Source organism: Sminthopsis crassicaudata, chromosome 3 (assembly GCF_048593235.1).
Source record: "Sminthopsis crassicaudata isolate SCR6 chromosome 3, ASM4859323v1, whole genome shotgun sequence".
Lineage (NCBI taxonomy): Eukaryota > Metazoa > Chordata > Mammalia > Dasyuromorphia > Dasyuridae > Sminthopsis > Sminthopsis crassicaudata.
This window is the reverse complement of record NC_133619.1, coordinates 241254639-241273146: the sequence shown is the minus strand read 5'-3', so window position 1 is coordinate 241273146 and position 18508 is coordinate 241254639.

Genomic DNA, 18508 nt, shown 5'->3' with positions numbered 1-18508 from the left:
CAACCCATTATTGGGTTTAAAAATATGGCGCCATGGCTCTCAGCAAGGCTGCAACCTCATTATAACTACTCCAATTTCAAAATACAAAACAAAACAACCCAAAAGCCAAATCAGGCTTCCAAAACTTTTCCATTGAAAGCATTTAACTTACCAGCCAAGAGACAGATAAAATATTAGCTTTAAACTAACAAAGATGTATTTACCAAAAAAATCCCCCAAAGTTGCAGTTTATCTTCTCTGTGACTCTGTGTGCATATTCCTTGGTGCCATTTAATCCAGAAAGGTAGAACCTGTTATTCTTGTGTTATGCTGTTTCTCCTTCTTCCTCTTTGTATTTATTTTGTTATTAACGCTGGCTGCTTTCCAATAGCTGCTGGCCACACTGACTGCTGAAATCTTTTGTCAGCTAAATCAGACACAATCTGTAGACAGAAACATATTATTGTGTACATCATTTTCAAATAAAGCAATGCCCGCAAAATGCACAAGACCAATACAAAAACGAAAAGTTGAACATGGAGTTGTGCTAAATTAAAGTGAGAGAATTGCTGAGCCTGCTTATAAAGTAGTCTTTGAGAGAAATTGGTCTAATCAAAGAATGTGGGGTTTTGGATCAAACCTCAAAAGGGCAGCATCAACAAATGAAAATGAATGGTCCTAAAAGTGGGAAACTGACTTTTATAATTTCATTGACCTTATATCATATCTGGCATTTAAAATGTCCCATACAGTTGATGACCATTGAAAGTCCAAAGTATTTTGCTTGCTCTAAGGATATAGAATATTGCTATTTTACACAGGAAAATTGAGGTGCAGAAGAATCCTAATAGCTCTTTTCTATAGTAGAGGAATTAGTGCCTCAAATTATACCCTAGATTTTCATTTTCCAATCTCATCTTGTCATTTCTTTCCTTTCAAATAATTGTTGAACAGAAAAAAGAAGATAAAATGAGAATCATAGAATATTAGTGTTGAGAGGGATATTAGAAAGTATGGTCATCTTCAAGCTTTTTGATTGTATACCCAAGTCAATAAGAAAATTTTGGGAGAAAGAAGGGAGGATTAGGAGGAAGAGAATGAGGAAAGTGTTTTTCAATGGCACTTCTGCAGTTGTTGCTAGGTTGGGATTAGACTATAACTACACTGAGGGAACAGCTTCCAGTTTAGACATTGGGAGCTTGCAAAGAAAACTAGAAGGAGTCAAGGTGGGTTGGGTTGTTGGATTGTATTGGATGAAGAAGGATAGGTGGAGTTGTATTGAAGACAAGCCCCATAATTGGCCATTGTGGAATTAGAACCATCTTCCCACTCACTGATTAATTAATCATTTAACAATTGGGCTATGCTATGGCCTCAATTTTAAAAAGCATTTTATTCCAAAATCATATTATAGATGAGGAAACAAGTGAGATTAAGTGATTTGTCCAGAGTTGTCTAGCTAGTCAGTCACAGAAGCAAGTCTAGAACCTAGCCAGTCTAGAATTCTTACCATAGCATCACACTGTCTCATGTAATTAAACTTTTTCTAGTAATAAATGAGTTAATGTGGTTTTTCAGAGATGTCAAATTTGGAGTTTGCCAGCCATAAAATTCCACAAGAACCAAATTAAAATGTGATGGGGAAATGTTTCACAAATAAATAAAAAATATAATACAACATAGTTAATGTTGATTTATTATTTTTTGAGCCAATATGCAACCTGCAAGGATATTTCTATTTGGTTCAACCTCACTGGTTTAAATGATATATTTCTTATTATTGTAGTTTTTATTATCATCTTCAGGTTTTAAATGTTACAAAACAATCACCTTCTTTATCATTGACTTTCTTTAGATCTCTTTTTCCTCCTTAAAATGAGAGATTTTAATGAAAAAATCTTAAAAGTTTCCTCTAATTCTAAAACTTATGAGAGTTTATCTCTTGAAAACAGGACTCATGTTGCAAGCATATCAAAATAGTTTATCAATTGTATTTCATGAATCCTCAGTTTCCCCTTTGTTAATTAAGAGCAATAGTAAAATTATTGTACTTATTTCACAGACAGATAAACTGAAACTATTTAATTCAACAAACATTTGTTGAGACCATTTTGTGCTAGGATTGAGCTAGATGCATATTATCTGGTTTAAGATCTTATATTCTAATATGAGGGTAGACAAATACATAAATAATGATAATAAAAGGGAGAGTGAAATAAGTGCAAAAGAGAAATGTAGGCAATGTGCTAAAAGGAATTTGATGGAGATATTTTTATATAGAGGAAACAGTGGAACCAAGAAAATGTCATGGAGAAGCTGAAATTTAAACTTAGTCTTGAAGGAAAGAATTAATTTTGATGATCAAACTGTGTGAGTCCATTTTATATGAAGAAGAGTACAAACAATATAAGGCTATTATAGTTAATAATAGTTAAACTAGAGTCGAATTATAGAGAGCCATGAGTGCCACACTAAGATACATTATTTGTTAGGTAGTAGAAAATCATTGAAGGTTTTTGAATCTAACAATAGAACTAGCAATATACTAGGAAAATTAATTGGACAGAAGTATGAAGTATAGTTTGGAGAAGCATAAAGACCAGTAAAAAAGTTATTACAGTATTTTAGGTAAAAAATGAAATAAGGGCATGAACCAATGTTGGACACAGTACACATAGAGAGAAAGGACTACATGTGAGTGATGTTTTAAGGTTAGTTTAGGTACAATATTTGACATATGTACAATATTTGACATATGACTGGGTGTAGGAAGAAGACAGGAAAGAGTAAAAGGTGGACATGAGCATATCGAGAAGGTGTACATAAAAAAGACGGATTTGTTCCAAACCTATAAAGAGGGATAGCTTTAGGGAAAAATGATGAATTCAGTTTTAGACATTGAGGTTAATGTATCAGCAATATATCTTGGCAAAGTATATGTAACATCTAAAAACAAGTGTTCACATGGTGGTCAGAAGAAGTCATACAGGGACACTTTCAAGATCTCTCTGAAGAACTTTGTAATCAATTGTGAGACATGGTGAGACCTTAGCACAGGATCACCTATCATGGCATGTCTGCATCAAAGAAGGCTTTGTATTCTGTGAGTAAAGCAGAATTTCAGCTAAAAAAAACATGAGTAGAGAAAATTTAGATACATCTCCATTCTTGATATTCATATAAACTATTTGTGCCTAACTTGCAGTAGAGCTTTCCCAACTCAGATTGTAACCATATTTGGACAGTCTATAGGGACCATGGAATAATGATGTCCTTTTGCTCCTCTGAAAGTACAAAAGACAACAATTAATCATATCTAGCAGGCAGTTGGAAATATGGAACTAGAAATATAGAGAGTGGTTGGTGGTAGAGATATGAACATTTGAAAATCATCTACATAGTGATGATAGTTAAAGTAATGGATCTATTTGAGATAGAGCCCTAATGAGAAATTGTGTAATTTGGGACAAAATTGCGTGTATATGTGTGTGTGTGTGTGTGTGTGTGTGTGTGTGTGTGTGTGTGTATGTGTGCGTGCGTGCTTCTGTAAGGGAGAGAAGGGAGCACAACAGAATAGGATACTTCTATCTTGGTTAGATATTGTCTCATCAGAAAACTGATGGCTTATTCTCCAAAGAGATTGGTTTATTCCTCTGGGATAACTGACAAGAGTCTCTGAACTCTGTATGCTCAACAGACTCCTTAAACTCAACATAGACAAAACAGAACTCATGGTCTCTTTCCCCAAACATTTGCCTTTTCCCAATTTCCCTGTTATTGTTGAGGGTACCATCACCCTCCCAGATACTCCAAATACCAATACTGTGTTATGATCTATTAATTCACTCCCCTACCTATATAATCAATCACTAATCTTACTGTTTTTACTTTTATTATATCATCTATATGTAAACACACACACACACATATATATACATACATATATGCATACATATACACAAATACATACATACATGTAATTGTTATTATTGTTCAGTCATATCTGACTCTATATGACCTCTTGGACTTTGTCTTGGCAAAAATAGGTTTGTATTACCTTCTCCAGAGCATCCCCATTTACAAATGAAGAACTGAGGCAAATAGGGATTAAGTGACTTGCTCAGGTTCACACAATTTATAAGTGTCTGAGGCTGGATCACCTTATGAACTGTGCATTGGGTTGCTCTGGTCAGTGTTTGGGGATTTCATGGGATCTTTGTTGTTGAGTCATTTCATTTTCCATTTACTTTTTGGACAAAAATTTTCTGGACAAAAATTCTAGATTTGTTTGCCATTTTCTTTTCTAGCTCATTTTACAGATGAAGAACTGAGGCAAGTAAGGTTAAATGACTTGCCCAGGATCATGCAGCTGCTAAATGTCTGAAACTGAATTCACAAAGATGAGTCTTCCTGACTCCCAGCCCAGAATTCATTGTGCCATCTAACTACCTTTTTCTTGATAGAACTAATATATGTTTCTAAATTGAGAGAGAAAAGACCCATGTATACAGGGAATGGTTGAAAATGCATAAGGGAGAAAGAATGGTTGAAGTAACAAGATAAAGAGGGGATGGAATACTGAATTTGAGGACATTATGTTTTGACTAACTTTATTAAGGAGAAATTCTTCTTACAGTGAAGGAGAAAATTGTCATTTGGCTTTTCCTGAGGGTCTTTCTCTCCCAGATTTAATTTTTTTTTTACTCTGTAAAATACCATTCATTACTTCATTTCTTACCTAGCCTTAATCACTGATTGAGTATTGCCTCTGTCAAACTAAGATCTCTTAAAGAAGACTGGTAATAATAAAAGCTAACATTTTTATAGCATCTGCTATGCTAAGCCTTGTGGGTAGCTCTTTAAAATTGTATCTCATTTGATTATCACAACAACTTTGGGAGATAGAGGATATTATTATTTCCATTTTACAGATGAGGAAACTGAGACAGAGATTCTATATAACATTGGTCATGTCCAAACAAGGTATTTTTGCTAGATGAGTCTTTATCCTGACTACTGCTGGACTTATTTCTGGAAGACAATTTCTCCCTTCTCTTAACCTCAAAGCTGGACCAACTTACCATAAGAACTCCCCAATCTATGGGTGGCCTGGTCTACTGACCTTTCACAACGTACAGGGTGATTGTTGTGTCCAACTCTTCTTGACCCCATTTGGGGTTTTCTTGGCAGAGATACTTGAGTCACTTATCTTTTCCTTTAGCTCATTTTACAGGTGAGAAACTGAAACAGGATTAAATGAAGAATGTTTTTATCCAAGCTCTGTAGTCTCTCCAAAATAGTTCTATCATATACCTTTTTGATTCTTCAGAAGTAGGATCTCCAGTCTCTTCAAAAACCAAGGGCATTCTGTGTATGCTTATAAGATCTGGGAGCATTGGTTTGTTCTATTTCACTCACTACTTACACTTTTACCTTCAAGCAAGTTCAGTTATCAATTGCTTAATGGATTCATATGTATAGTACTTCATGATTTATAGCGATTTCTCAAAAATAACTTTGTGAGTGGAATAAGGGGGTATGAATAACTTTTGTAAATAAACATTGTTTTCTCACACAATTCCAGCCCACGTTGATCACATTCTTCCTAAAAATTTTATAGAAGACAGCATGTTACAGTGTAAAGAACACTGGATTTGGAGGCAAAATTTAACCTGGGTTCAAATTCCATCTTTGTTGTACTTCCTGGGCCACCTTCATGAAATCACTCAAGCCTTCTAGGACTTAGTTCCTCATCTGTAAAATTAAGAAGTTGTTCTATATGTTCTTTAAGTTCTAGGTTGTAGACTTTTACTATTCTATATTCTGAACCACACTTCATAGAATTTATATTCTTACAACTAGAATATAAACTTTTTGAAGGCAGAAATCAAATTTTATATTCCCTTTCTCTTTTTTTTAGTTCATCCCCCAGAGTACTGAGTTCAGTTCTGAATGCATTATAGATACTTAATAAACCTGTAATTTTGAATGATCTGACTTCAAAATGACTTGGGAATTGTAATAATCCCATTTATTGAAATAGTAAAAGAGGAGGGAAAAAAAGGGCCCGGTTTTGGTGGGTGAAGAATGACATGAAGGGAGACATGTGGTCACATGTCACACCTCTTGTCTTGAGGAATAGTGTACAAATAGTTAGGATGATGTATAATTTTTTTCCTGGGAAAATCCATGGAAAATTCCCCCTAAAATGGCATTTGGGAAAATTTTCAGTTTATCCAGTGTTAAAACTGTATACTTGCCTCTTTCTTCTTTAGTTCTATCACATGATTCCATAATTACTTAGCTTCAGATATAATGGAAAAATAACTGGACAGAGAACTATAGGAACTGGTTACTAGTCTGGGCTCTGGCATAGGGTAGTTGTATAAGCCTGGGCAGGTTACTATTCTTCCCTTGTAAAATAGAGATGAATCATACTAGATGAATTTTTAGGATCTTTTTTCGAGCTCACTTTATGACTAATACCAATTATAAGATGTCACCCTATATACAGGTACAATATGGCAAATTACACAGTATGTTTTCAAAGGCATGAAAAAAATGCCTTCCAGTTTCTTCCACATTTCTAGTCATCCTTATCCATCTCCATGATACTATAGAGTCTCAGGTGACATCAGGTTAAAATCAAACTTGGAAGAACTGCAAACAAATGAATTTAAACTAAAGTAAAGCATCTTTAGAGATTTGTCATAGAAACTTTGAAGTATAAAAGACCTTTCAGATAATCTAATCTAGGGTTTCTTAACTGTGTGTGTGTGTGTGTGTGTGTGTGTGTGTGTGTGTGTGTGTGTGTATTATAGACCTTTTTGGCAATCTGATTAAGTCCATGGATTTTCTTTATAGTTGTATGTTTTTAAACACATAAATAAAATACATAGCATTACAAAGAAAACCCATTATATTAGAATACAGTTATCAAAATATATAAAAAAATTAATGAATTTAGTTTCATTAGATTATAAAGTTCAACTTGATATAGTTCAATCCTATCATTTTACAGCTCAGGAAATCGAGGTCATGTCACACAATTCTCTAAGACAATGTCAGCAACCGTGGGCCCTTGGGCCAAGCCAGTCCATATATGTTAGTTAACTAAAAAAGATATCTACATTTTAAAATAAAGTTTTATTATATTTAATATGTAATTCTTTGCTTACAGGCTATGTGGAAACAGATGATAGGCTTGATTTGTTGCTTAGACTATAGTTGGCCATTCCTTGAACTAGTTTATCTGGAATGTATAACTTACTATAATAATAATTGACATATATCCAAAGTACTTTCTGTGCATTATCACATTTGAGTCTCACAACAAGCTTGTAAAGTAGAGGTGTGACCTCCATTTGACTCAAAGGAAAACTGAGTCTCAGTGAAGGTGCTTTTGATAAGAGAACTAATAAGTTTCAGAGCTGGGATATGAATTGAGGTTTTCTTGGTTTAGGACCTTTACAATGTCATGCTGTTACTCTTCATGGGGGCAAGTTTATCTGAGTAATTAAAACCGAATTACAATATCTTTTTATCTAAGAGGATGTGGTCTCTTATACAGGATATATAAATTTATGAATATTTATAAGATTGCCAAGATGAAACATGTCCCTGGGTAATTTGGAAGGAAGAGAAGACATTAAAAAGAAGTGAGGTATATTGAAGACAAATGTTGAACATTTTCATGAATTTGATTATATCCCAGTTTACTAGTGTGATTGTCAAAATTGCTGGATCTTTAAAGTGTTTGTCTTCCTTCTGTTGTGCCACAGTTCCCTTTTATTGTCCTGCCTCAGTTTCCCTAAATTGTTCTGCCTCAGTTTCTTGAATTGTTCTGCCTCAATCTCCCTGGTAGCAATCCCCCTTTGCTGCTCATTAGAACTAAGATAATTAGGCTGTGGACATCTGACATTCCAGAAGATAAGACTCAGATGTCCTATCTCAGATACCTAATTGGCATTGTCTATATCTCTAAGTTTCAGACTTCCTGGCTCTAGTTGGACATCTCCTAAATCCTCCCAATTTGTAAGAATTTATGGTCCTACCCCCAATCTGTCAGAACCAAACTGATGGTCCCTGCCTGGAGATTCCCACTCACCAGAGTTTGGAGTCTATTCCCCTTTTTTCCCCCCACCCCCCACCTTTGTCTACCTGAGCTTAGAGCCATATATGTCATTGAGAACTCATATTTGCTTCTGGATGCTTTGAGACATTAGCCCTGGGGGCAACATGTCCCCAAGCACAATCTCTTCTTCTCAAATAAAATATTAAAAACTTCCTAATCCCTATCTTGCCTCAGTTTCTCCAGCATTACACTTCAATTCAGATGTGTGAGTGATGACTTAGCCAGTTTGCTTATCTGATAAGATAGAGATTTGAACTCTGGTCTTCTGACTTTGTGTATAGTGTTTTGTTTTGTTTTGTTTTTCTGCTAGTCCTAAATATGTCTGTACTGGAATCCCCTCTGCAAAATATGCAACAAATGGTTGTCCAGACTGCCTGAAAACTTCTAGTGAGTAGAAGTCTGCTACTTCCTGAAACAGCATTTGCTTTTGAACAGTTCTAATTATATTATTATGATATAGTTATAATTTCCAACGATTGCTTTTAGTGTTATTCTTCAGCATAAGACTCAAGAATTGTCCATCTTCCACATAAATTACTTTTCAAATATTTAAAGACAGCTTTTTAATCTACCTGAATTGTCCACATAGTCCAAGTCCTCTCTTTTCTGGACCTTTCAGCATCTTTGATTAGAATAATTTCAAGGCTCTCCATTGTTCAGATCTTCTCCCTCAAAATGCTGTCTAGCTTATCAGTTTCCTTCTAAAATGTGGTAGTCACAATATTTAAGATGTGGATTGACCAGGAAAAGTCTAGACTCTAACTCACTTTGTTTTGATCAAATCAATGAAAGCAATGTTATGATTGCTATGACCTATTCAATCCTGGTTGTGTTAATGATTTTTTTGGTACTGAATCCTATTGTTGACAATATTGCAAATCATGTGATTCTTTTCCTTCATAGCTTCCTATGATTCAAATTTGTTGTTGGGAGCTTGATTGATGGATGGCCTATAATGTCAACATATTTTCTGAATTAAGTGAAAATACTAAGTTTCATTTGATCAGTGATTGGAACTGTCTGCTCCCACTGGAGACAGGCTCTCTGGAATACAATACCAAGGCATAGGAGAAGATTGTGTGGAAAGAAAATGTATCTTTTTGCTCTAAATGCCTTTTGTAGAGAAAGTTCTTCATCCTTGAATATGTAAAAATCAGACATATTTCATGGATAATAAATTAACTTTAAAATGCCAAATCTCTTTAACAAAGTGAGCCAAACAATTAAAAAAATAACTTCTAAATAATCCTTCAGTGCTGAACTTAAGTATTGTGTAGATCAGTAAGATAGAATATTGTGATTATTTTTATCTATAACATTTAAAGAAAAAAATCTTTGCAAATTTGAGCATCTTTATCCAGACTTCAAGAAGTTTCCTTTTATTCTGCTACAAAGATGGGTAAACTGTGGCAACTAATGAATGCAACCTAAACAAATTATTCACAAGACAATCTCTTCTCACAGATTGGGATTCAAACATTGGTATCAAACATTGTCATGAATGAGGACTTGAGTACATAACCCTTTATAGATAATATTGAAAATTATCTGTGCTTTCTATACTTAACCTTTAGGGATCAATCATGACTTAGGCTACCATTAAATAAACTACACATATCTGTAGGACTTGAGTTGTTCTAAAATTGGATAGATTTTTTTCTATTCCTTGGCACTTGATTAACTGTTTTTTCCCCTCCTTCACTCTTCTGTTTCTGTCTGTCTCTCTCTCTCTCTGTCTGTCTCTCTCTGTCTGTCTGTCTCTGTTTCTATCTCTCTGCCTCTGTCTCTCTTTCTCCCCAGTGATTTTTCAATGAGAGGAATGTAAATTAGCAAAATTTAACAAGGCAGGCTGTTGGTGGTGACCCCCTTGGATCTAAGCACTGCTCTCAACTGAGGCTTAAGTCAGTTATAGGAAGAACATCTTGCCAGCTAGCACTAGCCTCCTGTTTTATCAGTGCTGCAGTTCTAGAGACAAGGGGCTTAATGAGGGAAGATCAATCCCAACAGGAAAACCTGTGATATCTGACATCAGTAGGCCTATGTCTATAAACCAACCCCCAATTCCCCTTACCCTGAAGTAAATAAATAAATAAATCAAAATAAGGTAAGAAATCGTACCCAGCCTTGTATTCTGTCAAAGTTTAAAGATAACAAGATCACTTCATGTAGCATTTAACTATCATTTCACTGAGGCTTTTGAAGCTGTTTAAGTTCTTTTGTACCTAAGTTGTTTAATGTTACCCAGACAAGGTAAATCAAAGTCTAATGGAGTGGAAAAACAGCAAAGACAGAAAATAGGTAAAAGATAAATCACACAGGAAGTTTTGCTTTTTTTTTTTTTTTTTTTTTTTGCTTATTATATTCATTGAGATCAAAGCCCTTGTTTCAGCTCTAATTAACAAAAGCTAATGCAGATTGGAGACCTTCTGGCACTGAGCAGAGCCTTGGAGGATACAGCTGAAATCTTCTAAAGATTTAAATAATTAATATGACACCTTGAGCTTTGGATGGGAGGGGAAAAATACCCCAGCCCCGTGTTCAAGTTCTAGAACAATGCCATTGCCAAGTTTGATACCATTTGTTCTGATGGAAATGAGCTGAGGAGACTGCATGGACACCATTGTCTGGTCGTTGGGCAGTTCTGCAGATCATTTCACCTTTTGTCATGCTAAGGAAGCCCTTTTGTGTGGTACTTTGTCACTCCCAAAGTCTGCCCCTGTTGAAGGGGCTAGAAAAAAAAGGCAAATCTGCTTTAGGGAGTTGGAGGATGGTCATTTAATGGTTTTTAATCCCCTTAATCCACCTAAGAATGGAGATCTCTGAGTGAAAATCCCATCCCAGAAGTCCTTTTGATTCAAATGCCTGGCTCAGGAGATGGTCTTTTGAGAAATGTGGCAAAATACACTCTGTGACCCTGGCATTTTGCTATATTTGTGATTTTTTGGAGAAGCCAGCTGATGAAATATAAGCCAAAATAAAATTTAAGTTGCCTGTAAATTCTGTTGTTGTCTGGAGAGTGAGCTGCAAGCCAGCCTGAGCATTTGATGGGATCCTTAGTCAGCCTACTTTTACCTCATCATAATGATGAGGACCCTAGTTTTTAATTGTCTCAACTGTATGCAAATCTCTCCCCATTTGGCCCGTGAGCTAATGCCCTCCCTCACCAAGCTGTTTTCCGTTTGGGTATTTTTTTTTTTTTTTTTGGTGAATGAAATCCTCTATTGAGTTTGGATACAGATTAGTTCTAAACTGTTGACATAATCATAGCTAAGCCTTTTTGCTCAGTTCATTATTACTTCATAAAAGCAGAATCTCTCCCCACACGCGCACATACACATACACATGGAAAAAAAATCAATGGGTCTAATTTGATAACTCAGCATAAAACCTCTTAGAGGCAATTTCCAAGAGCAATATTAAAAAGGAATTGGAAAGAGTCACTGTTTTCCAGTTAATCAGTGTGGGAAGCAACCTGGAGGTGGGCCTTAAAATAATTTTTGAATTGTAGGCAGAAATGTGCTTTTAATAATTCTATTTAGCAGCTCACATCATATTTTTTAAATGAATGTTATGATCACGTTAAGAAAAGAGAAAGGGAAAAGGGGAATATGTAGTTGTCGGAAATGGAGTTTCTGACAGAATAGGAAATGTACAGATTGGAGAGCAGATGACTACTGTATATATGTGTATGTATAATTGCCCTTATTTTTATGGTTCCCTTTATTGCATTTACTGATTTTGCAGATCACTATATGAAGGATTAATTTTAAAAGTATTCTCATAGAATGAAAAATTTAAAAGGGTGAAAAAACTTAAACCACAACTTTACAATACATGTGCACATCCATTCATCCTTACCTTCTTTCTCCCCCTCCCACTCTCGCTTCCCAATACACAAAGCCTGCTTATCAGAGACTTTCATTTTTGAAATGGTCTATGGTGTTACTTGATAGCAGAACACAAGCTTAGAACTTCCTTCCTTCCTTCCTTCCCTCCTTCTCTCCTTCTCTCCTTCCTTCCCTCCTTCTCTCCTTTCTTCCCTCCTTCCCTTCTTTACATGCTAATTAAAAAAACAAACAAACAAACAAACAAAACTATTGCAAACGCTGAGCAGAAAGGGGAAAAGTCCTTAGGGGATGAAAAGAAGGAAAAAAGGAAATTGGGCAAATTAGTTGAGTTTGTAACCAAAAAAACCCAGAAGCTACTCATTCAGTCATTCAGTGTTGTGACTTCCCTTCTTTTCTCCTTGCTCTTCCCACTGCTGATATCTACTAGCAAGAGACTTCTCCCTAGGGGATTTCATCATCGTTTCATCTCTCAGTCTTGATTCCACTCAAGAGAAATTAGTAAAGGCCCCAGAGGATAGTCAAGCATCAGTTTGATGGCCTATGGAATAACCTGCACTTTGTGGATTTTCCAAGATGGGAGATAGCATGGTAACTTGCTCTTAGGAACCTTGCCTAGGAACTTGAATTTACTGGGATTTTCCTGGTTTTATTCATGACAGTAGTCCAACTCTTTCTGTGCCATTCTTGACTTAATAGAAGTTCTTTCCATATCCTTATCCTGAGGTTTTCTACAAGTGAAGTTGTGTGTGTGTGTGTGGGAGGACACAATAGAATATAAACTCCTGAAGGGTAGGGACCTTCTAATTTTTGTAATTCTATCTCTAATGCTTAGAACAGTTCCTGACACACAGATATTTAATTAATTCTTGCTGATTGAAATTAAAATGGAAAGAAATAAATGTTTATTAAATACTAAGTATACACCAGCTACCATGCTAAGTGTTTTATAACTATCTGCTTTGATCCTCATAAAAACCTTAGATGCTATTATGGGCCTAACTTTAAACTTGAAGAAACTGAGGCATACAGAAGTTAAGTGACATGTTTATGGTCACATAATGCTTGAGGCTGCAGTTGAATGGAGGTCTTTCTGGATTCAGGACCAAAATTCTACTCACTATGCTACCTTGCCGCCTCTGGCTGAATATGGACTTGAACTCCATTGATTTAATGACATATTTGATTAAAGATATATATATATATGTATACATATATATATATATATATATATATGTAAAGCATAGAGAAGAATGGGGAAATGGCACAAAACAATAAGCATTTAATAAGTGCTTATTTTGTATGAGGTTCTAAGGATACCCAAAAAACTCCAAAACAAAATAAAACAAACAAACAAAAAAAACAAACCATGAAACTATTTCTGACTTCAGGAATGTTTATATTTCACTGAGGGGAATATAATCTAAAAGCAGAACAAATTTAAATTAATTTGAAGACGGTAAAGTACTAACAACTATAAGCAGAGATCAGGAAAGAGACTTCTGCAGGAGTTAATACCACAACTGAGACTTTGAAGGGAATGAAGAGCTGATTTGGGGGATGGAAGTGAAGAGGGAGTGAATTCCAGTTTCAGGGGACAGACTGGGCAATGGCTTGTAGACAAGACATGGAATAATAAGTTTGGAGAATAGCTAGTATGTCACCAATTGAAATAATATAGAGGGAGAAAAGAAGAGATCCTAGGACAGAGCCTTATGGGATACCTGGAATTAGTAGTAAGTCATGAACTGGATGAAGATTTAATCTAGTCACATTTCTCCCAAGATCTCCTCAATCTTGTCTGTATGTAAATAAGCTTTTAGAACAGAAAATCATTTAACAACTGATATTCTATGGGCAAGATAGAGAAATGTGGTTGGAAGGCAACGCATTAAGGTGATGATTTCCATTAGCTCAATGCTCCAATGGTTCTGTGATCTCATTAATATGGATATTTCTGATAATGATGCAGATCACAACCTTTACAATTGCCACTGTGATGAGACTCTTGGATTCTGCCTCATGCTATCATGACATTATGAGGATTCCAAAAGAACCTTGCAATCCAGATCACTGTTAGCCTTCCCTTATTGACTAGCTGGAGGTAGCATGAGGAGTAGAATGAGACATGGATCTAGAATCAGAAGACCTGGGTTTAGGCAAAAGCAAGATAATTGCCAGATGGTAGTGTAGAAGAGATTATTTGTATGCATTGGAGTATATGACCACCGGGATCTTGTTTAATTTTTAGATTCTGTGGTTCTTTAATTCCATATTACCTTTCCATTTGGTAATTTGGCACCAATACTTAATAATTCCATTTATTTGGGCAAATCTTCACTTTTCTGAGCCTTGAGCTTTTCAGCTATAAAATGGGCACAGTAATACTTTTATGATCTAATGTATTTTAAATGAAAATTTACTTTATAAACCTTAAATTAGTAATGATTCAATTAAGAGAAGAAAAATTATATTAATATTAAATTTGTTTTTAATAACCATGAAAAGATTACTTCTTAATCCTGAGTTTATTCTTTGAACACTGAAGTATGGCTAAAGATTAATTCTACCAGTGCCTCTTTTACAACAGGAAGTTTAGTTTCCAGAACTGTGCTTGACAAGGGTTAAGCTTTAACTTTTTAGAAGGGCAAGTTGCAAAGCAAGTATTCTGTGCTTCAATTGAGGAAATTTCCTTACAAAGATTACTGTGTTCCAAAGAAATCATAGGTTGGGTTTAAAAAAAAAGAAAGATTATATAAATAGGAAGATATTTGGAATAAAAGATTTGTTTTAAGGAGTACATATGAAAAAATAACATTTTCGTAGACAAGGTTTGGCCAAAGCAAAATTGTGAAGTATACAAAACCTTGGCAGTCACATTTTATGATGCTCACTTTCCCTTTGTTAAAATTTGATCCTCTGACAGCACTTTATATTTCATATCCTTACCCTGTGGCCCATTATTCTCAGCCAGCTCCAGGTACCTTTCGTCATAGGAAGAAATGATAGCTCACATTCATAGCGCGAATTCAGGATGCACAAAGTATTTTTCTCACAACAATCCTGTGAGGTATAGATTCTTCCCATTTATAAATGAGGAAACTGAAACTCAAAGAATTGAACTTATTTATCCATGGTCACACAGAAGTGTTGAAAATAGGAATTATACACAAGTATCTAGATTTTTCCCTATTCTTTTAGGCTGGGATGGGAAAATTAGCAAAAAACCAAAAAAACCCCAAAAAACAAAAAAACTAACTCGGTCTAATATGAGCTGAGTCCATTGGCTCTGGAGTTAGGGAGAGCTGAGTTCAAATCCAGCTGTAGACATTACCTGTGTAATCCTGGGCTAGGGACTTAACCTCTATCTGTCTCATCTTTAAAATTGATAATATCAATGGCTTAGGTTGCTGATATAATATTTGCAAAGAGCTTTTTAAACATTAAAGCATTATAAAGACTGGCTAGTATGGGTTTGCCTTTTAAAGGGCCATGATATTATAATTGGCAAAAACATTAGAATTCTATGGCACATAAATGGGATAGATTCATCTGGGCAAGGAAAATTTTTCTGTACCCCTCTTTGACTCAAAGCTTGTCAACAAAGACAATTAGTCTCCTTTTCCTATGTGGCAAAATTAGCAGAGTCATGGACTTCAAGCTTCTGCAAGAACAGAGAATCGCAAATCTCTTTCTTACCTCAATCAATAATCAATATATACAAACATTTAAGGGCATACTATGCAGAAGTATTGCAAATCTCCAGGCATACAAAAGATCAAGGAGAAAAATATAACCTTTTGCTAGAATTTTGTAAAGATAATAATGCTGTGCTCTCCACTCTGGTCTTTATTAAGAGATTTTTTTTGACACAATTTACCATTATTGGAGCAGGACCAGCTCCACAGTAAAAGATAGTTTTGAGATTTCTTTCTTTTTCTGCTCCCAATGTGTACTTTTTATGTGAAGACCATGAACTGTATTAAAAGTTGCCTACACGATGAAAGCACTGAAAACTTCAGTTAAAACACTTCAACATGGCCTGCTGAGGATAGCAGAAATTGCTCTGGCAGGTCTTGTGGTGCTGAGGATGAAATAAACAGGCAATAGAGGATGCTGTAGCTCCTGAAACTATAGGTGAATTCTGACTCAGTTCTAGTCCTGTCATTAAAGGCAAACCAGTCAAAACTGAATGAGTCCAAGGAGAAATGGAAGAACTGAAGTCATCATTGCTATACTTGTCTGATAGAAGGTTCCAAAGAATATCGCATAGTGGGTTTGACCCAGGTCTATCAATGAGAAGAAACGAGACCATGAAGGAAGTTACTAGGTACAGTGGATAGAGGGTCAGGTCTGGAGTCAGGAAAGATCATTTTCATGAGTAAGTTCAATTCTAGCTTCAGACACATTGGCTAGGGAAACCCCATTTACCTAAACCTCCTTATCTATAAAATGAGCTAGAGAAGGAAATAGCAAACCATTTCAGTATCTTTGCCAAGAAAACCCCAAATGGAGTGGCAAAGAGTCAGAAATGATGAAATGAATGAACAACAACAATGAAAGCTATGAAGGGAAGATATTACAGGCTGTCAAGAAGACAGATCAGTCATTTATTTGGGAAAGTAGAGTACTTCAACTAATACTACAAGTAAATTGGGATTGTACCAGATTGAGCAACCATTTGGATATGATGACAATTAACACAACTGTGCAATATAATTATAGGAAGTAAATGGAGGCTGATGTCTCATAGTTTTTTCCTTCTTTCTCACCATCTACCAAGTACGTAACCCACTCATTGAGCTCTTTGGATTGCTACCAAAGATGGTTTGTTATGGCAATTTAGGACCAAATTACTGTCACCAGAAACTATAGGTAGGTTATATTTAATCCAATCTTAGTGATCCATGCACATTATTCAGGGAATTGATGGAAACTATGCAACTCATCACTATAGATTACAAAAGTTTTGCTGACAAAACCTAATAGTTGGAATTACATGACATAAACCTCTTATTTATCCCTGAGAAGGGACAAATTCCTATTCCACAAATATAGACCTATTCAAAATATTCTAGAGAAATAAAGCAAAAAATTATAATGAAATCATGTCATGATCATAGACTTGATTATTGCTGATAATCACTCAAATATAATATTGATTATAAAAACTTATAAAAAGCTGCATTTTCAATAGCTGATACATGTGATAAGATTAATATCTATCAGTGTTTTCCCATGTTCTCCCAATACATGATTTAGATCCATTATATCCCTTTTCTCCCCAAAATGTAATGTGCTTTCTTACTCCCAAACAGTAGTTAGCTCTCCCAAAAAGATAACAGAGCTATCCCTGACATCTGAATTGCCCTTTCTTCCCTTTATGCTGTTTTCTTGATACTTTAAGGACTTAAAAAGTTCCATCCATGTGGAATCTCTGCATCTTAGACCTGAGACCATGTGAGCCATCAAACTCTGTTCTGTTGATCAGATGTATTTCTAAAAGAAAATAAGAAAGGCTGAATTTTCCAAATGTGAAAATCAATGTTATTTTATCCTTGTTAATATCTTTTCTAGTCTATCATTAAGTAAACCTCTTTTGTTAGTATTCAGGGGTCCTTCAAATACTTCATTTTGTCTTATGAACTAGAAGGCATCAGTCCTACCTATGACATTGGCTAAAGTTGGTAATTGGGATGAGATAGCCTTATGGAATCTTATACTTGAGTTGGGGATAAGGGCAATGCAAATCCAGAGCCATTAAGTAGACACCAACATCCTAGGACCTAGGTCCTAGGTCCTGAATTGATGACTTGAGGAAGAAAGAGTTACCTTCTGGACTCTGGCTAGCTAAAGGTGAAATAAGAATTCATCTAGTAGTCCTGCCATATCTAGACATGAACTTGGTACACCAGTGTTAAGTAGGAATTGAGCTAAGTTTTGAGCCTTCATTCTTGAAAACTAAAGTGGGATAAAGGAGAGTTGCACAATAAATTTGGGGGGGGATGTCTTTATGTTTGTTCTTGCTACAACTTTGAAATCAATATCCCTTTGTAAAAAGTTACTTGGTACTAAATGGTTAAATGTACCTGGAATACAAGTTATAGACTTCTGATGATGGGAGTGGAGGTGAGTCATATAGCCAACAGAAGCTTGAGACAAAGAAGGAAAGAAGAGAAACTTCTAAGCTGCAGAGAACCTTAGACTTCTAAAATGAGAAGTTGCAACCGTAGTTTTGGGACATAGGACCAGATCATAAAATCTGTTGCTAATTGCCCTTTGTTCTTAACCTCAGGAAGATGATATCTTGACTTGCAAATGAATTGAATCAGGAGGAGTGGTGATAAACCCAGATACCTTTCTAAGTTGGCCTTTCCCAGATTTTAGCTTGTCTGAGGTAACATCCATTTCCATACTCCCTACAATAATATCTTATCATCCTCTTTATAATAAATAATAATAATCCAACCAAAGTTGAAAGCATTGCTAATTACATGAAATGGGGCAATGATAAATTATAGTAATGAAGAATTCTGACCTGGATCAAATG